The sequence below is a fragment of the Thermobia domestica genome, chromosome 6 (assembly GCF_964235325.1).
Source record: "Thermobia domestica chromosome 6, izTheDome1.hap1.1, whole genome shotgun sequence".
Taxonomy (NCBI): Eukaryota; Metazoa; Arthropoda; class Insecta; order Zygentoma; family Lepismatidae; genus Thermobia; species Thermobia domestica.
In genome coordinates this window covers 234719697-234741348 of record NC_137459.1, presented here as the reverse complement: position 1 = coordinate 234741348, position 21652 = coordinate 234719697, and the positions used below count along the sequence as shown (strand labels likewise).

The following is a 21652-nucleotide window of genomic DNA, read 5'->3' as shown; positions in this document are numbered from 1 at the left end:
GAAGTGAGACAATGAAAATGAGAGAGCAAGTATATTTAATTAGCGGTTGTATCAGAAGGTGGTGACCGGAAAAACTGGAAATTTTCCCGAATTTCGCCCATGTGAGTCTCCCATAGGCAAATTTCTTCAGAAATGTGCGTATTGCGCAGAGAGAGAAAGAGAGAAACAGAGCCAGAGAGAGAGAGAGAAAGAGAGTGAGAGTGAGAGAGAGAGAGAGAGAGAGATGCTCCCGGAACTAAAAGTGTATTGCTTCCATTCAAATCAATGAGATGAGAAATAGACGCTTACATAATAAGAATTCCGAATACAAACAGTCATAAAACAGCAAAGTAATAATTGCAAGCGTTATTACCTAAGGTTCCAAGATCCAAACAACATATCACTAATATCCCGAATGCCAAAATATTGTGACTTACACAACTTCCCCTCTCTCCAAATGTGTACTGAGAAAACAATCACAAGTTTCGGGATGAGGGACCATATTGAGACTACAATATTAAACTATATAAGTAGACTTTTAGCAGATTCGTATTCAGTTATTTTTTTACAAACAGTTTTATTGATATTCAAGACAGCAAAATCACTATATTTGTTAAGACAAAGCGAAGTTATTGCAACACTGCGTTACACAGTGAATCATGTATATTACGCTCGTGAGCTTTGCTATGGAGAGGCTAGCCACCGAGGCACGCTGAATACCGCCTGAAGGAAGCAGCGAGGACAGATAGCGATACAGTGAGCGGAACAAGCAATGGATTACAGACATTTCAAGAGAAAAGAAAAAAAAGAGCCCTCTTTCCACACTTCATGCTGTAGTTCTAACCTCCGTTTCCCCATCAAAGTTACATGCCTAGACTATTATACAATTCCATTACGCTTAATCCAGAGCCTTCAAACAACTTTGTTCTACGAAGGGAAACGTAGAACACTACACTTATAGATATACCATACATAGACAGTTAAGTAGTAATAGATGAATGCAATTAACCCCACATAATATCGATTGCCTAAATATACACTGGTTTCAAACAATTAGACACATAACAAACATTCACAACACCATTATAACCTATCATATGTTAGTTCCACTTCACAAGTGGTAGAATGAAAACCGTAGACTGACAGTGAAATGAAAACCGTAGAAAATAGAATGATTTTTTTTAAAAAATTACAATTATGAACACAAGTTAGTGAAGGAAACAATGACGGCCAATGAGAAGATGATGATTCGAGGTCGGATTTTGAGAAATAACTTGATAATGAGATGAAAACAGAATTTTATAAAAGGAATGGTTATGATTCGCTAGACACAACATGGTGGCAAGTTTCGTCTCGTCATGTGAAAAGGTCTCCTTTTAGAGAGGCAAGAAAAAGCCCGTGTTTTGTATTGTGCAGTGGCGGATCTAGCTCGGGGACGGGGGGCCTAGGCCCCCCACTTTCAGGTTGACGAAAATAATTTATGCTATTATTTATATAGTTTTGAAAATTTATAATAAGGTCATGATATACTTAAGTAGTACTGGGGACACTCTATCTAAATCTTGGTTATCTAATTTGGGGCCACCATGGACCATAGCGAATGAATTAGGGATGCTTTGGCCCGAGATTGCGTCACCTATTGAAATTTTGCTAATGCTTATTCAGGGGCCATGCAGGCTGGTGCGAATCAGTCAGAGGTACCTTGGCCCGGCTATGACGTCATTGAATTGGGAGTTTTTTGGATTAGAGGTCATGATGAGTCTTTAAAATTATTAAAAACATATTCTTGATGATTTATTACCTTATGAATTAGTACAGGTCTATGAATGCTTTTTATTTATCGTTCCCTTTTATGGCATAATACCTATGATGATGATTTATGGCATAAAATTTGGAGATTGTTATACCTTTGATGAGATGGACTAACACTGATGCAAATGAAATCTTTAGTTTTACGTTCCACAGTTATGCCGGTTAGGTTAAAGGAGACGATGACAATGAGAAATGAATGAATTGATGGGAGAAAATTGGAGTATTTCGAGTATAATGTTGCCCACCACAAAACTACTTTCGCGGGGTTTGAACCAGGGACCCCATACAGCAGAGGCGAACGCTCTACCACTGAGCCACCGCACCCCTACTGGTATGAATGAATTAGAGGTATTTGGTTCGAGCTAATATGTTCGTTTGATGTCACTGAACTGGGATTTTTAGCTTGGAGGTTATGATGGCTTTTTCGTTCCCTTTTATGAGTATAAAATTACTAAAACAAGGTTTGATCTCTTTCTTGATGATCTATTACATTATGAATTAGTAGAACCCAGTAACAGTATAAATTAGTATTAGTATTAATGTAAAATTCGAAAACTTTGGAGTTCCACCGTGGCGAATCGGTTACCATATGCGCCTTTAACGTGGGAGACCAGCGTTCGATTCCTGGAGGGAGCTCATGCGGTTCGGATTTCGCGTTAATTAGTAGGTTTTATTTTTTGCTGCTGAACGGAACAACTTTGGAAGGAATACTTAACTTTTGGTTAAGGTTTAGTTTTATTCATGGAACTTATGGGGCTCGAACCACGATATTCAATTGTCAAAAAGTGTGTCCAGGAAACCATACATTTATTGAGACGCATAAAAGAGGGGGAGGGGCGATCCGGACCTGGTTAACAACAATAATTTATATTGTATTCGTTTGTGGATTAAATAAAAATGTTGGAAAGATTTAAAAAGCTTCTTTCTGCATTGACTTATAATATGTTGAAAAGGAAACGTCAACTATATCGTGTTACATGTGCTTACGTATTTGTTGTCACAGTATCGTTGGCATTGTTTGTGCGAATAAGTACGGTGTTTGTCAAATAGTGTGTAATGGTTTACTTTTGAAAGATATATTCATTCTTTGAGACGGAGAAAGGGGATGAGATGAGGTTATTTTGGACCTAGTTAGTACTTCTTGTTTCCTTCTGTGACGTCACATTTACTTTTTGCTTAAATCTGATTGGTTCATTGTAATAACGATTAATCATACTTATGTAACGACATAACATTGAGGACTTAGACGAGAAGGACCTCGTTCTCTTTGATGAGTATAAAAATATTAAAATTTGGAAGTTTTTTTTAACTTATCCTATTACTTTTGATGAGACATTTTCGTTATATAATAGAGTACAATGGTCTACTTTTTAAATTTGGGAGTCATCGTTCCCTTTGATGAGTATTGATTTTGGAGTCTTATTACGTTATATGGAGGCGTATTTAAAACTATTCCCTTAAATTTGATAAGTACTTTGTGAGCCATTTTGTTCCGCTTCGGGGGTAAACATGGATACCTTACATGTGTTGATATCGTCCCGAGTTCGATTCTTGGTGCTAGTTTAGGAAATGTTCAATTTAACGTCCCCGCGAAAATGATGATGATGAGAAATGATAGGACGAAACAGGGGAAAACATGAACTTACTTGCTTGCGGATTGAAGCAGGGACCTCACACATTAGAGACAAGCGCTGAGCCACCATGCACCATTCTGTGCGAGCAGTTTTACGTATGAAAAGAACATGAACAGATTTTGTTACATTACACATTTCTGAAGCTGTTACGCATAGAAGTTTGTTATTGTGAAATTGCAGAATTGCTTTTACGAAGAGTACTATATCAGCATTTTTTCTCAGCTGACGGACTTTTAAAGCTCAACTTTACATTTATGTCAAAGACAGTTTCGTAACTTATCGATGAGTGTTACATTTTTCAATCAAGTTTAAGGAAATGAATCACATTTTAGATGTGTTAATTTGAATGTCGTAAGAAACTAACGAGTCAACAGTATGATGTCATGACCAGAATCGCGATACTAGATGTCGTAAGGATTGATGTGTAAGGAGAAAAACGTGAATAATGTCACAACCAATCAGATTGTTTCTTACCTCACGTTCGGCTCATGATACATGATGAAAGCTGTGTTTTCATTGGTTCTCCGTGATGTCATTTATAAATTTCCTCGTTTCTGATTGGCTGATAGTGATGTCAGTTTATACTTGAACACGTTTCAGATCTAAATAAAATTCTTAATTTCATTTTCAAGTCCTACTTCCACGAAGATCTTGAAATTGAGCAGGTGTACCTCATGTGTCAGCGTGACTTTACTCCGTTAACTGAATTTGAGGTAAGTTTTTTAAGAATTTATTAACCGCGTTACTTAATATCAATGGAGTGCTTTTGAAAATGTATTACGCATGAGGATAACATTGTTACCACTGTTTTATTTTAGCATGAAATATTTAGTCTATGAGAGAGCAAATGGAAGAATTAGTGGGAGTACCCTTACTTACTTGACCGGGGATCGAATTAGGAATCCCAGAGATTAGAAGTAAGCACGAGAAAATGATATCATTTGTTGATTTTGGTTTAGCCTCCCTTCAGTAGTGGGGCTAGGAATACAGCTTAATGTTGAATTTGAGCGCATACTGGGTGTTGAACCCGGGCCAGAGGTACGTAACGCTAACCACTTAGCTATGAGGAAGCTCAGTTTCTGAAAGTTACCATTCACGTATACAAAATTTTAGTTTTTCAAAAAACTAAGCACTAATTTGTTTTCCTACAACGTGCCTTTTAACAGTGAGACGTAGACCTACAGTTTAATGTGGGATCTGATCTCCCGCCGAGAATCGAATTCGAGTATTCCTTGTCCAACCGCTTGAAAAAAGCAAGCGCATGAGATTTTGTTTTCGTTTCATGTTTGTTATACGTTTTAAAGTTCAGTGTGAGGGTAAAAATGCTTACTACAATGATTCTCTCAGAACGGAAAACAATTTCATTCATTCTTTTTATCACTACAGAAACTTAGGTCATTTACATGTTGATGTTGGTCCCGGGTTTGATTTCCAGTATGACGACAACAAAACGTTTCAGTAGTAGAACTATATGAGATATGATAATTCTTTTAGGATTGATCGTGTAGTTATTTTGATACCGTTAAACGTGTTAGCGATCTCTGAATTCAATTTTAATTCGTGTTTTTTTCTTTTCTCGTTTTAGATATTTGTTTTCTTTGTCTATTCCTTTTTGTTTTACCTTACCTTTTCCTATTTGAATATGGCTACTTCTGACTTAACTGTCTTGCGAGAAATCAATAGACATTATCGGCGTTTCAATCTTGAAGGACGAATCCTGGAAATTCAAATCAATGCTCCGACCAGTGACACAGATATTGTTGAGTTGGTTCAGGCCTCCATTCAACAGATGCTGGATTATTTATTGGAAAATGTCGACGAATCATCGATGGTTGTATTATCGATTTTATCTCATGATGAAAAGAACAAGCCGTTTTATTTATCTTTTCGGCGTGCAAGTAATTTGACACTGGAGACTTTATGGGCTTCCTTTGATCGCATCCTTCAAAGTAACGATAGTTTTCTCATGAACGAACCGTTCATTGTACATTTTCATCATGTGGATGTGCCCCGTGGATTTGGAAGAATGCGTCGATGTCTTTTATCAAACGACAAGTTACTAAAACGCAAGAATGGCATTTTACGTGTGAAAAACACCGACAAGAAATGTTTGGCTTATGCGATTGTGATTGCTATTGGCCTAAAGAAATATAAGGATACAAATCAGAAATTGTACAGACAATATCAGAACCAGACCAAGTGTGTTGTTATACCTGATGTACATGAACTTTAGTCCAGATCATCAGTGAATTTAGATCATGGGGGATCTGTGGAAGAATTGCGACAATTGCAACGCTACTTGACCGATTATAAACTTACCGTATACACCAGCTTTTCCGGAGAAGATATTCTGTATGAAGGGCCTGGTGGCGAAGACAAAATTCCAATCAATTTAATGTGCATCAATTCTCATTATGACATCATCACGCCATTAACGGCCTTTTTTTGTGCTGGATACTATTGTGTAGCATGCCACAAAAAATATAATAACAGAAATAGACACGTTAAGAACTGTTCGGCTATGTGTGAGAAATGTTTGCAGAAACCGCCATGCAGTAAGACCAATACGGAGAAGCAGTGTTCGGAATGTAATCGTGAATTTTATGGTGAAACATGCTATAGAAATCATTTGACTGTACCATATCATAAAGGCCAGCCAGTATGCAAGATGGTAAAACAGTGTGCCAAATGTCTACGCATTTATTCGTTTGTCCATACAGGAGAAAGAGAACATCATTGTACAGATTATTTTTGTAATGTATGTCGTAAACACGTTATGTCTACCCACCAATGCTACATGAAGCCTGATACGACTCAATTAAAATCTGGAGTTCCATCAGTGTTACATACCAAGAAGGCTATGATTGTCTTCTATGATATCGAAGCCACACAGAATACTTTCTTCGATGAAGACACGTTCATTCATAAGCCCAATTTACTGGTGGCCCAACAAGTATGTTACAACTGTGTTCAAGATGAAGATATACATCATCCGTGTGAAGTTTGTCGACAGCGGGAACATATTTTTCAGGATGATCCGATCAATGCCTTTCTTGCGTATTTACGTCAACCAAGACCCAACATCAAACTTATTGTATCTTTGGCACATAACTCTAAGGGATATGATGGTCATTTTATTCTTAAAGCTTTAGTGAAAGAACATGAATTGAAACCTACTTTGATCTTGAACGGAGCAAAAATTTTAAGCATGAAGTGAATCACTTATCGTTTATTGACTCCTTAAATTTCATGCCAGTGGCTTTAAGTAAATTATCCAAGGCATTTCATTTACCAGCGACCAAAGGATATTTTCCACACTTTTTAATACTGCTGCAAATCAAACGTATGTGAGAAAATTACTGGACATCCATTATTATGTTGCAGATGAAATGAAAGTGGATGAACGAGAGAAATTCATGACATGGTACAACGAACACCAGAACGATACGTTTATTTTCCAACAAGAATTGGTGAACTATTGTGTCCAGGATGTGAACGTACTTCGAATGGCTTGTATATCTTTCATGACCACTTTTGAACAAGAAACTCACGTTAATCCTTTCCTGGACGCTATCACTTTGGCGAGTGCATGCAATTTAGTACTTCGACGAAATTTCTTAAAACCCAATACTATTAGAATTCTTCCTGCACGAGGATACCGTCACAGAAACAATCAGTCACGGATTGCTTTGCAGTGGCTTGCCTACATGGAGGAAAAAGAGGGACATCCAATTCTACATGCAGGAAGAGGAAAAAAAATTATGTTGCTGGTTTTCATGTGGACGGTTACTACAAACATCCCGACATTGAAGAGGATCACGTGTATGAATTTTAAGGTTGTAGAATCCATGCTTGTTATCTCTGCGTCACTACAGGCCGTGATCAGCCCATTTATCGGAACTCCGAAGAAACGATGAACTATCGCTACGAGAGAACACAGCGTAAAATTAAATTATTACGATCCATGTGATATAAAGTACATGAAATGTTGGAATGTGAATTTCATCAAGTGTTTAATCCAATCCAGCATTGGCCTCTTCTTTAAGTACACATCTTTATACTAATAAGACACCATTAAATCCAAGAGACAGCTTCAATGGTGGCCGTGTTAATGCCATTAAATTGTATCACGTCGCAAATGAAATTGAAGGCGAAGAAATTAAATTTTTGGATATCGTTTCACTGTATCCTTATGTGAATAAATGTGGACGGTATCCAGTAGGGCACCCACGAATATATCTACAGGGATATCCAGAAATGCCCGACATTCAAGATGTCAACGGATTAATCAAGTTAAAGATTTTGCCTAGCAGAAATGTGTTTCATCCAGTACTTCCATTTCGTTCAAATAAGAAGTTGTTGTTTCCATTTTGTGCTGCCTGTGCCACAGCATTAAATCAAGATTCTGAAAATACACATTCCGACAGTGAACTAAGTCTAACAGGAACGTGGTTGTCCTATGAAATTCAAAAAGCCATTGAACTTGGGTATCAAGTCATTGAAATTTACGAAATTTGGGATTACGACATCACCGTATATGATCCTGAAACCAAGACTGGCGGATTATTCAGCGAATACATTAACACATTTTTGAAATCTAAGCTGGAAGCTTCTGGATGGCCTGCCAATTGCGTCACAGAGGAAGAAAAGCAGCAGTATATTCAAATGGTACAACAACGTGAAGGCATAACTTTGGATGCAGCAAATGTAATGACAAATTCAGCACGTCGTAGTCTTGCAAAACTCTGTTTGAATGCCTTCTGGGGACGACTTGCTATAAGAGACAATTTCAGCCAAACAACCATCATTAACGACCCCAAAGAACAGTATCAGAAATTAACTGCTCCAGATATAAAGGCCAACCAAATTTTACCTGTTAATGATTCGTTGTTATACATTTATTTGCAGTATGAAGATGATGTTCCAGTACAAAATCACAATGCTAATGTTGTCCTTGGAGCATTTACTACGTGTCATGCTCGTCTGGAACTCTACAAATATTTAGAATTGCTGCAAGAAAGAGTACTATATTTCGATACAGATTCCGTGATATTCACGCAGCAACCATCAGAGCCCACAATAGAAAAAGAAGTATTTCTTGGTTCAATGTCAAATGAACTGGAATCAATTGGACCAAAAGCATACATTAAAAAATTCCTGTCTGGTGGCCCAAAACAGTACGCTTTAGAAATCTTCGACCCGACACGAAATCAACCAGTTATGTATGCAAAATTCGTGGATTCACACTCAATTATACTGCAAGTCAAAAGTTAAATTTCAATAGTCTGGAGCAAATGACCGTTAATCAATCCAGTGAAAAATTTCCATTAGCACGCCACACAAAATTTACAGAACCCACGATCATCAGCTTGTCACAAAACCTGAAGAAAAGAAATACAATTTCAACTATAAAAAACGCCGATTAATACCAGACACATACGAGACATTGCCCTATGGGTATAAAAAAGCCAGTACAGAATAACAGCCATATTTTTCCCTAATCCCACCAACATCACCTCCCGAAGACGGGCAAAGAATCAACCGCAACACGGGACATGCTTCAACGATGCACGAACGGAGACAAACTCAGATGACATCACCTTGCAGAAACCAGTGGAGAAAAAAAGGAATTCAGGTACGTCACATTTGCTTTTCTTTTTCTTACCTCACTCTTTCTTGATCAGTTAGTTTATGTTCTTGTTAGATGTTAATAATCTGTTTTTCTTCTTTCACAGGAAACAAAATAAATATTACCATGTATATTCATATGTTTTATTTTCTCTTTACAAAATTTGTACCCGTCACGGACACGTCTTTCTTTGAAGAAAAAATAAGTGCACACAAAGATGGAGAAAAAGAAATTCTGTATTCTATTTCACATGCTAAAAATAAATGTAAAGAAACAAAAAAAGTAATTTTGTTTCATTTCACATCCTAAAATCAAATTCTTTTCCTGTGCTGCGATTTCAATATCTTTTTTCTGAATCAGTTTACCGGTAAAATAAAATTCTAAAAATGTTTTACGAAAAAAAATCAAACTAAATTTTTGTTTCAGAACTTTTCTTTCGTGTACGAAATAAAAAATTTTGTGTACAAAATAAAATTCTGTTTCAGAAATTTTTTTGTGTATGAAACAAAAACTGATTCAGAAATTTTTTTGTGTACAAAATAAAATTCTGTTTCAGAAAATTTTTTGTGTACGAAACAAAATTGGTTTCAGAAAATTTTTTTGTGTACGAAACAAAACTGATTCAGAAAATTTTTGTGTACGAAATAAATTGTTTTCCGAAAAATTTTTGTGTACGAAACAAAATTCTGTTTCAGGAATTTTTGTGTGTACAAAAAAAACTGTTTCACAAAATTTTTTATGTACAAACAAAATTCTGTTTCAGAAAAAAATTTTGTGTAAAAAACAAAAATCAGTTTTCGTCACGAAACTGCTCCGACTAAATGAATTGATTCATTCTGATAGTGTTGCCAACACTGGAAAATCTCGCTAAGTATCGCTCAGGCACTGAGTTATAGCGAACATAACTAGATTCGAACCAACAACCCTAACCGTCTGTTTCATCTCTAAATACAGCCAACTAAACAATAAGATTATGGTTATACGTTTTAATGCCAATGCTTAGCACTGAGTCAGCAAGGTTTTCTTCAAGGTCAAAGTCGCACACGATGTAAAAAAGATGACAACACAGACCTTCTATCTTTCTATATGAAAAATAAACCTAGTGTGAAAACTGCTCACACCGAATTATGTAATGTAACATAACCTGTACATGTTCTTTTCATACGTGAAATTGCTCGCACCGAAGGTGGCATGGTGGCTTGGCGCTTATTTCTGATGTGTGAGGTCCCTGCTTCAATCCGCAAGCAAGTAAGTTCATGTTTCCACCTGTTTCGTCCTATCATTTCTCATCATCGTTTCAAGGGACGTTAAACTCAACATTTCCTAAACTAGCACCAAGAATCGAACTCGGGACGATTGCAACACATGTAAGATATCCATGTTTACCCCTGAAGCTAAACAAAATGGATCACAAAGTACTTATCAAATTTAAGGGAATAGTTTTAAATACGCCTCCATATAACGTAATAAGACTCCAAAATCAATACTCATCAAAGGGAACGATGACTCCCAAATTTAAAAAGTAGACTATTGTACTCTATTATATAACGAAAATGTCTAATCAAAAGTAATAGGATAAGTTAAAAAAAAACTTCCAAATTTTAATATTTTTATACTCATCAAAGAGAACGAGGTCCCTCTCGTCTAACTCCTCAATGTTATGTCGTTACATAAGTATGATTAGTCGTTATTACAATAAACCAATCAGATTTAAGCAAAAAGTAAATGTGACGAAAAAAAGAGGTACTAACAAGGTCCAAAATAACCTAATCTCATCCCCTTCTTCCGTCTCAAAGAATGAATATATCTTTCCAAAGTAAACTATTACACACTATTTGACAATTAAACAACGTACTTGTTCGCACAAACAATGCCAACGATACTGTGACAACAAATACGTAAGCATATGTAACCCGATATAGTTGACGTTTCCTTTTCAACATATTATTATAAGTCAATGCTCCAACATTTTTATTTAATCCACAAACGAATACTATATAAATTATTGTTGTTAACCAGGTCCGGATCGCCCCTCCCCCTCCTTTATGCGTCTCAATAAATGTATGGTTTCCTGGACACACTTTTTGACAATTGAATATCGTGGTTCGAGCCCCATAAGTTCCATGAATAAAACTAAACCTTAACCAAAAGTTAAGTATTCCTTCCAAAGTTGTTCCGTTTAGCAGCAAAAAAATAAAACCTACTAATTAACGCGAAATCCGAACCGCATGAGCTCCCTCCAGGAATTGAACGCTGGTCTCCCACGTTAAAGGCGCATATGGTAACCGATTAGCCACGGAGGAACTCCAAAGTTTACGAGTTTTACATGAATACTAATACTAATTTATGATATTACTGGGTTCTACTAATTCATAATGTAATAGATCATCAAGAAAGAGATCAAACCTTGTTTTAGTAATTTTATACCCATAAAAGGGAACGAAAAAACCATCATAACCTCCAAGCTAAAAATCCCAGTTCAGTGACATCAAACGAACATATTAGCTCGAACCAAATACCTCTAATTCATTCATACCAGTAGGGGTGCGGTGGCTCAGTGGTAGAGCGTTTGCCTCTGCTGTATGGGGTCCCTGGTTCAAACCCCGCGAAAGTAGTTTTGTGGTGGGAAACATTATACTCGAAATACTCCAATTTTCTCCCAGCAATTCATTCATTTCTCATTGTCACCGTCTCCTTTTGCCTAACCGGCACAACTGTGGAACGTAAAACTAAAGATTTCATTTGCATCAGTGTTAGTCCATCTCATCAAAGGTATAACAATCTCCAAATTTTATGCCATAAAAGGGAACGAAAAATAAAAAGCATTCATAGACCTATACTAATTCATAACGTAATAAATCATCAAGAATATGTTTTTAATAATTTTAAAGAAGCATCATGACCTCTAATCCAAAAAACTCTCAATTCATTGACGTCATAGCCGGTCCAAGGTACCTCTGACTGATTCGCACCAGCCTGCATAGCCCCTGAATAAGCATTAGCAAAATTTCAATAGGTGACGCAATCCCGGGCCAAAGCACCCCTAATTCATTCGCTAAGGTCTATGGTGGCCCCAAATTGGATAATCAAGATTTAGATAGTGTGTCCCCAGTACTACTACTTATCATGGTCTAAATTCAGGCAGCTCCCCAGTTTTTACCTTCTAGATCCGCCACTGGTTTCGTGGCTATTGCGGTGTCATCCCGTGTTTCCGAAACGAGACTAATTGTTATCTAGTCTCCTTTCGTCTAATTTTCTTTCATAAACCTCATAATAATCGAAGTAAAATTGGAAGCCATGCGGCTTCGAAATGTACCGAAGAATGCTTTCAAGACATTTAGAATGCGACGAGTCCAGACAAGGACCTCTCACGTCTCGTCTAGGAACACGAGACGAGACAGACGCTTTGTCTCGTCTCGTCTCAGATTTAACAAAGCCTATATTCTCTCGCCCATGCTGAATTGGAAGCCTCTCAACCGAGATGAAGTAGATCGTGGGCCGTGGATCAACTGGACGTTACCCGCTGCAACCCACCATCCGCCGTGACCCACCACAAATCAGCGACCCACCATAACCTACATACCCACTACGACCCACCAACACTCTCTGCTTAGTGCATCCTGTTGACCCATGACCAACTAACCGACTTACACATCTTGACCCCCATGTCTCACTTGACACAAGACCCACTTCAATCCTGGTGAAAGGTTTCCAATTCAGCATGGGCGAGACAATATAGGCATTGTTAAATCCGAGGCAAGACAAAGCGTCTGTCTCGTCTCATTTTCCGAGACGAGACGTGACATGTCCTTGTCTGGACTCTTCCCTCTTTAAATGTCTCGAAAGCATTTCATAGCCCTCTCTTGTTCGATTATCAATTCTAGCTTGTAAACTTTGTTACATTTCGAAGTTGCATGTCTTCCAATTTTACTTCTATTATTATGAGGTTTACGAAAGAAAATTAGACGAAAGGAGACGAGATAAAAATTTGTCTCGTTTCGGAAACACGAGATGACACTGGGGTAGCCACGAGACGAGACAGAGGCTTCGTCTCGCATCGCTAAAATGAGGCAATTTAACATGAGGAGAAGGAACAGGCAATCATGTTGTGTCTAGTGCATTATAATAATTTATTTTCTAAAGTTCTGTTTTCATTTCATTATCAAATTATTTCTCGACGTCCGACATCGGATCATGTTTCATTGACCGTGACGGTTCCGGAACCTTAGGTGATAACGTTTGCAATTATCATTTTGATGTTTTATAGTTGTTAGTATTCCGCATTCTCATTATGTAAGTGTCTATTTGTCAACTCGTTGATTTGAATGGATGAACATCACTCTCATTTCCGGGAACATCTCTCTCTTTTCGCTTCAGAGGTGATGATAGACAAAAGGGCAAAATTGCATAGAAATTTTACGGCATTTCTGGCAAGAAGGTCTCTGCAATAGACACACTTCTGAAGAAATTTGCCTATCGTAGAGACTCACATGTGCGAAATTCGGGAAAAATTGCAGTTTTGGAGATTACCGCCCTCTGACACATACCCCTGATGAAATATACCTGCTTCCTCGTTTTTATTGCTTCACTTCTCTAATAAATTTAACCGAAATTTTTAACTCTTTTTCACTTAACGTATTAAACGATAATACGCTTTCTTTCACCACCTCTCATGTGCTCTATGCATTATTTTTTTTTTAAAAAAAACTAAAAAGAATATATATACTCCTTGGAGCAATTCGAACCGCCGTCGTTTGGATTTGTAATCTAGCGCCTTAACCACTACACGAAAATCGTTGCTTGGTAAACGTTTAGTTGTTGGAATATATGTTCGCATTTGTGTTTTATGTTCCCATTTCGACAATTTCTACTTTCTTTTTCTTCGCTTTCTCTGTATTAATTTAATTATCATATTCTAGATGGTTAGAGCGCAGGAATGTAGTGGCTAAGAAGCTAGATTGAAAATAAAAAGGCCGTAAGTTCGAATCCACTAAGTAGAATGATTTTTTAATAATTAATACAGCACGTGAGGGGAGGTAAAAGAGAGCGTATTACCCGTTTGAGATGTTAAGTGAAAACTTGGTAAAACTTCCACTGACATTTATTAGAGAAATGATACAATGAGAATGAGGAAGCAAGTATATCTAATCAGGGGTATGAATCAGAGGGCGGTTATCGATAATATGAATTTTTTCCGAATTTTACACATGTGAGTCTCTACAATAGGCAAACTTCTTCAGAACTTCTTCAGAATCATCATATTCCACCGATTGCGCTAGCCAAAGTTAGTTAAACAATAACAAATGGTGTAGTGTTTTTTCCTTAGAACAATAAATTAAAAAGCACATACTGCAGATGAACGAAGGGTTTCGAATAATCCTAGTAATTTCCTTGCCCTTTCCCAATTAACATGCGTAAATCGTCTCTATCATGATACAAGTGCTTGCGTCCACTTTCTTAAGGATTGCTCGTTTAGTATGAGAAGTCACTCTTTGATTCTTCACGATTGCTTTGAAAATAAAATAACTTTAAAAGGATTTGAAGCTGTATTGATTAGCTGTATTACTCACAAGTCCAGCACTTCACCCCTACATTATCTTCTCATGCAACATCATAAACTAAATATTGCAAAGCTCAGCCTTGATGTTTGGAACGAACCGGTAATGTTCCTGTAATAATATTTCCACCAAAGTGCATGCCGAAGTTAATTTATTCGATGATCTGGAGACAATTTAGTGCCCATTAATAAACTAAATAACATACAATGGAGTAAAATTACAGAAATGATATCGTATTTTACAGTAATTTCGCCGTGCAAGTTCAATAGTATAATAATAATAACAATTTTTCATCGATCCTGCGCGGAAAGTGAGAATTAAATCAATCACATGTGTATTCAAGGTAAAGAGAAAAGCCTAAACTGAATAAGACATTGAAGCGGGTCACAAACTGGGAATAAGAATAGTGCATGGTGTAAATAAAGGACGACACCGAAAGAGGAATCCAGAAACAGCAGGTAAACGGAGAAGAAAGAGTAGAAATTGTTGAAGTGGAAACATAAAATACAAATACGAATAGGGATGAGCGCGAGTCGAGCCAAAATTCGACTCGACTCGAGTTCAATTCGAGTCGAGTCAAAGGTAATTTTCTTGAGTTCCGAGTCAAGTCGCTGTTTTCGAGGTCGAGTTTCGAGTTGAGTCGGGTTTGATAATGGCTCACTCGCTCGTTCAGCTCGTTTTAACTCGTTTTGAATAATGGCCTGATTAGACTGGAAAGCGAAAGCCAAGAGAAATGTGAGCAGTAATGTGGAATACTTTTAGTGTTGCTCACGACAGGGGCGCATCTTGTCTCGTAATTTTGTTGCATCTCGTGGGGCAATTTTAGTGTATCACGTCTCGTCTAGATAACGAGAGGACAAGATTTTTTTAATTACGAGACAGCCTCAAATGTTGTAATCACCAATATAAGTATATACTGTAGTTCTTAAAATCAAGGCTGAGACGTGCACGGTCGAATTCTTGAGCCCAAGCAGAAGACCAACCCGGGTACTGATATCAACCGGCTCGGCTCGTATCAACTGAGCGAACAGCTCGAGTCGGCTCGGTTCGGATGAGCCATTGGCTCCGCCCAATTGAGCCGATGACCTAAGCCGGCTCAGTTGGAACGAGCCATCGACTCGGCTCAATTGAGCTGATGTCTCGAGCTTTCTCAGTTGGGATGGGTCGCCTACTCAGCTCATGTGAACCGGTTCGAGCCAGATAAGTTGAAACTAGTCCATTTGCACGGTTCGACTCAGCTCAACTAAGCCGATGGCTCAAATCGGCTCGGTTGGATGAGCTGCTGGCTCGGCTTACTTCTCGGTTCGGTTGGGTAGTGAATGACCTGTAGAGCCACTCGAACCGTTGAGAAGCCTAAACCCGATCCCAGCTGTTTTGAACATGTTTGGCTGAAGCCTATAACTTTTAACAATTTTTGGCTCGAGCCCGAATACTTGCCCCTTCGGAACTCAAATACAGAACGTGACCAATGTCCTTGCCTCCGATGAAGACTTCTCGACGACCGAGATCGACAGTCAATTAGCTTTTACTATTCAGGTACAAACCGCATATCTTTTAAAGATTATACACGGTGTTGATATAATAATAATAATAATAATAATAATAATAATAATAATAATAATAATAATAATAATAATAATAATAATAATAATGGCCTTAAAAGTTTTGAATTTGCCCTAAAATTTGGCAAAACTTAAAAGTAGAGATTTCGTGGAAAGGGTTCCGTACCTTCAAGACATACCTCTGCAAGTACCAAAATTTTAAACTAGAGCGTTCCACTGAATTTTCATGTAGAAAGTATTCTATTGTATGTTTTAAGGAAAATAACTGTAATAAAAATAACTGAATATCACGCAACAGTAAGGCATATCATGAACTAATTTTTAGGATACCCAGAGGTAAATATAAAGGCTTCGCTACAAAAATATCTACACAGACCATAATTCAATGAGATCTGAAATACAATGTAACGAAATAGTCTATAAGATTCAGCCTACAGAGCAGTTGTTATTTAAAGAATGAACATACACCATTTCGAGAATCGAGACAAGACGGGAAATGTTTACGATACTTTTGGTCTCGTCTCGATTCTCATCTCCAAAGCGAGACGAAAATTTTGAGTTAGGTTTGTCCCGTATCGAATGTAAAATGTTAATTCTCATGTTATTTTATTTGTTTTAGCAACGAGATGAGAAATTCCTCTTCTCGTGGGCAACATTAACCCAAACCGAAATTCTTTCCAAATGTCACGTTTCTGCTTTAATGGTATGACATGAGCGATAATTAGCTCCTAGCTTTGAATTTTCTACAAGATAATAATAATTATTATTAGTTTATTATTATTACTATTATTATTCCTGAAGATTTGATAGTTCAAGTATTGAAACATCCGAATATTCAAATATCTTAATATAATAAAACGTATGTCATCACCGATTAATCGCCATCAAAAATCCTAAAAAAAAATGTGCGACGTGGATTCTAACAAGCACGTTGACCACTGAACCGCAATTGCTACGTGGTAAACGATTCGTCTTTAGTCTGGTTACGTTAGGTTTCTCTGTCTCCGCTTGCAAAGTTGTATCTTATATTTCTTCGATTCGAAACTTCTTTCGTATTTCTATTGTGAATAATATTCGCCAAACTTTATATTAATAACTTGAGTTGTTCTTAAAACTTTGGTTCACAAGTTTGTTTTTTCTCCACACGAAACGTCAGAAACACAGATTTACTTCTCATACTTTGAATTTGTTTCAAAGCAGTAGCCATTACCTGTCAAAGACTTATGTCCGCCACGTTACAGATTAACCAACAGAAATTCATTTTACAGAAGCGGAAGTTTCACTTTTCGGATTTCGGAAAATTATGGAATTCGGTAAAATTCCGGAACTTCGAATTCCGGTATTTTTACAAAATCGGGTTTTTACGTATTTCGGAATTTGTCCGGTTTTACTTTCGGGAGTCCGGAAAGTAAAAATTCCGGAATTGGCCATCCCTAGTTTACACACAACTTTTCCGAACACTAAACTAATAGCTGTCTACAAACAAAGGAGTAATGCAAAGCATTTTGTATCCTGCAATACGTCATGTATTAAAATCCGAAAGCAGTTTCAGTATCTAACCAGAAATTGCATGTATCTAGCTACTGGAAGTTGAGGTATGAACAATTATATTTTGTCTTATCTTTTTGTGTCTTATACAACCCTGCAAACCACTGAATCTCTAAACGGCTTTCGTTAAATCCAAGTTGTAGTATTCACTGTTGCATCCATTTGTGTCTATATGATCGGGTTAGTAAAGCTTTCTATATGAACACTTTACGGGAAAGCAGAGAAAGTCTTACTTTCCCGTAAAGTTGTGATACGATCTACTACAGGATACAGAAAGAATTATCAATTTAATCAAGTTGTTGTATTACTACACATCTGCTTCCGCCTCTGTCAACTCCGGTCGATCTCGTCGACGCGACATGTTTGGTTTCTATACTACTTTCTTCGTTTACTGAACTAAACAGTAACTATTCTGAATTATATTACTGCGCATGTCTCGTAGATAAATATTTCTGATGCCAATAGTTTCCATTTTGTCCAAGGAATGTTCTTTTTCTTATTCCCAGCATGACCCTTTTATTACATTATATGAAGAGCATGTAGGTCTAAATACCTCATGTATTACATAGAATGTAGGTTTAACTCTTCTAGCAAAGAAGGAACATGTGATCATAGTATACAACCCACAGAAGTGATTGCTGGTAATACAGTGGTCGTAATCCCTAACGACACAGAGGGTGAATGGTGCTCTCCCCGCTGGTCTAGTGGCTACCACGTGCGCCTTTCTTGTACGGTGTTCCGGGTTCAATTCCTGGTGGGAGAGCCTTTATGATTTTTAACTGTCCTCGATGTTTCTGTGTTCGTGACCCTGTCGTTATAAGTTATTAGTAAAATCAAGTTAAACGAGTAAAGCAAGTAAAATTAGCAATAAGTAAGTTACTGAAACACGTTCGATGAGTCAGTTAGAAAACAAAAAGTGGACAAAGCACTGGCTTTTGGCGCCGTTCATGAGAGTTCGAATCTATCTTGGTTTGATTTTTTATCCATTTGAGAGCAAGTAATGTTTCTTTTAACTACAGGTAGTCACTCTTTTCGTATTTTTCGCCGTCCTTCACAGTTAAAGGAACTGGCTATTCTTATTCTTTCTACGAATGATGGATCTTCTCTTTGGTTTCATGTCAAACATGCACAAGTAATGAAAACACGCTGTTGATTATAATAATAATAATAATAATAGTAATATAAAATATTACTAGCTAACTCGTGTGTATATTTCGCACAATATAATTTTATATTATCATGTGAAAATAAGTAAGGCTGGCTGGCGCCCTCCAAATTTTTTCGATGCGCCTTATGGGTCCACAGTGTCCAACGTTGGTCCCATCCCACTATCAGCTCCTGTTCTCTCGATATAAGTTATCAACATTTTGCCTAAAGAGGGCTCTGCCGTGGCCCCATGACTCCCCATGACAATGACTCTTCGTTCTTTTTGCATTCAAATCCCTTATTTTTCTGAGTACTATCAGTGCATGCTGTCCAACGTTGCTCCCATCACTCTACCATTTACCGTTCTCTCGATATAAATTGCTAATATTTTGTTTGTAAGGGAGATATGGCATTACAATCATTGCGTTTGAAGAAGAATTGAGGAAGATATTGCCTTGCCACAAACAACACCTATTATTATTATTATTATTATTATTATTAATAATAATAATAATAATAATAATAATAATAATAATAATAATAATAATAATAATAATAATAATAATAATAATAATTTACTTAGCACTAATGTTGCCTACCACTATTTGCAATGCAAATGTGTTACTAAAAAGCAAATCAAATTACACTCCTCGCCATTCACGTTCCCGAACTAGAAATACATGATTTACAGTTCTCTGTGTTAGGGGAAAGCACATTTATTATATTATTCTTTCAAATAACGCGTTTCACAAGTTACTTCACTTTCAATGTGTAACTTCATATCCTTACTAACAATCATCTTGTTCCGATAGGAAAATATCGGCCCCCCTGCAAAAGAAAATGCCTGACTGTAGCGAAAGGCTGTGAACCTTCTTTAGGTGATTAATAGGGTCCAATATTTCAATAAAAGATGGAAAAGTCGCTGCACACAAATATTTCAGTAAAAGAGAAAAAGTTACTCAAACTTTGTAAATACCCATTTATGGGCAAAATTTGGTTCTCTTGGAACTTTTTAAGAGTTTGAAGGGCCGCCATTTTGAAAATTTGCATCTGATTATTCTGGTTAACGAACTCAGTCAAGATATTTCAACAAATTTGTGCCAAGTTTCGTCTCAATCCGCTGAAAATTACGGTGGTTATGGCATTCACAAATAGCGTTATATATATACAGACAGATAGATAGATAGACACACAGAGGGAGAGAGAAAAAGTGTCTTGCACCCTTCTCCCTTCTCGCACCTGTGCTGCGTCAGAGCTAAACCTGGCCTCTTTGCAAAACATTTTGACCAGCCTAACCTAAACACAAGCCTCTTAGTAGTTAACGTAGAAACATGGTCGAGAGGTTTAAGGCATATAGTGATTGTATTTTTAATAACCATGAGTATGGGTTTCGAACCCTCCACTTCCATGTTTTTTTTTTACTTTTTGCAGCTACGTAGGAACATTCAATTTTTATGCTTTACTAATTGCAAATGGCGTTTACATTCAAGATAAGAGGAATTTTGGTGGCATTTGTTCGCATATACTCCTCTTTTGAAATGAAGACAAGAATAAAAGCAATACGCAAAGACAAAAAGTATTATCAGTACTAAACATTACCAATAATAATTGCTACGAAAAACTAAATACGACCCCTTTTACCGTCTCTAATGAGCTGTATGTATTATTAACAAAACAATTAAAAAACGTCCTTGCCGGGGATTTGAACTGCCGTCCTTTGCATTTGTAAGCCAGCACCTTAATCACTACACCAAGATCATGGTTTGGTGAACGTTGAGTTGTCAGTATATTTGTTCTATTTGTGTTTTATGTTCCCACTTCAATAATTTTTACTCTATTTTCTCCGTTTAGCAGCTGTTTCTGGCTTTCTCTTTCGGTGTCGTCCTTTATTTACACTATGCACTATTCGTATTCACAGCTTGTGCCCCTCTGCAATATCTTATTCAGATTAGAGTTTTCTTCTTGCTCCTGAGTAAACATTTGATTGATTTAATTCTCATACTCTTCATGGATGGAGCGCAGGAATGCCAGACTCGAAGAATAGGTGTACTTTTACTTTCCTGCAGATAATACCTTATTCGTTATATTTTACTAAATATCTAAATGCATTCCTTTCGGATATATATTACAGGAATTGTTTCAAGGACCAACTCTTTTCTCTACTGCCGAGTCTAAAATCCTGTGGACAGGAAATGGAGAAACAATCCAGCTTAATAACAACTGAAATCGAAGAGGCCTGCCTGCTGCTCCTATCTATTTATTACGTGAAGAATTTATGATACCCAACTTGGTTTGGGCAATTTCTGGGACTCTGCAAACAATAATTTTCACACATGACAAAAAAAAATCACACTCAGCATACTGCGAACGCCATTATGACACCAAAAAATATAACGAAAACAATTGTAAGAAAAGCATTAAACAATAGCAATAAACTTGGCTTTACTTCACTTGAATTATGTTTGTGTATATCAAGTATTTTTAGCACTTAATTTTAAAATAATTATGCTTATTTATTATGTAGTGATATTATATAATGTAGTAGCGAAAAATTGTGAACAATTATTTTTCAACACACCAAATTTGCATTATCAGCGCTCCTCACCCCCACCCCTCCTTGAAATCTTTCGCATAGCTTCCGTATTTGCTTTATTCAATTCGAGGTGCTTTAATCGATGCGAGTCCTCACGCGCAAACTGAAGTATTTTTCTTTCATTCCCAATGCACACCTTATATGTGAACATGTGCCAAATTAAAATAAAATCATAATTGAGAAAAGCAAAT

At 37.0% G+C, this 21652-nt stretch overlaps 1 long non-coding RNA gene across 4 annotated transcripts in view; it reads left to right on the top strand.

Annotated features, from left to right (window-relative positions):
- LOC145687767 (uncharacterized) overlaps positions 1–21409 on the top strand; it is a 70890-nt gene extending 49481 nt beyond the window's left edge. For all 4 annotated transcript variants that reach the window (XR_014131751.1, XR_014131749.1, XR_014131750.1 and 1 more), the window contains exon 3: positions 21000–21409. This is a non-coding gene — a long non-coding RNA (uncharacterized LOC145687767). The remainder of the gene's footprint in view (positions 1–20999) is intronic.
- The last annotated feature ends 243 nt before the right edge of the window (positions 21410–21652 follow it).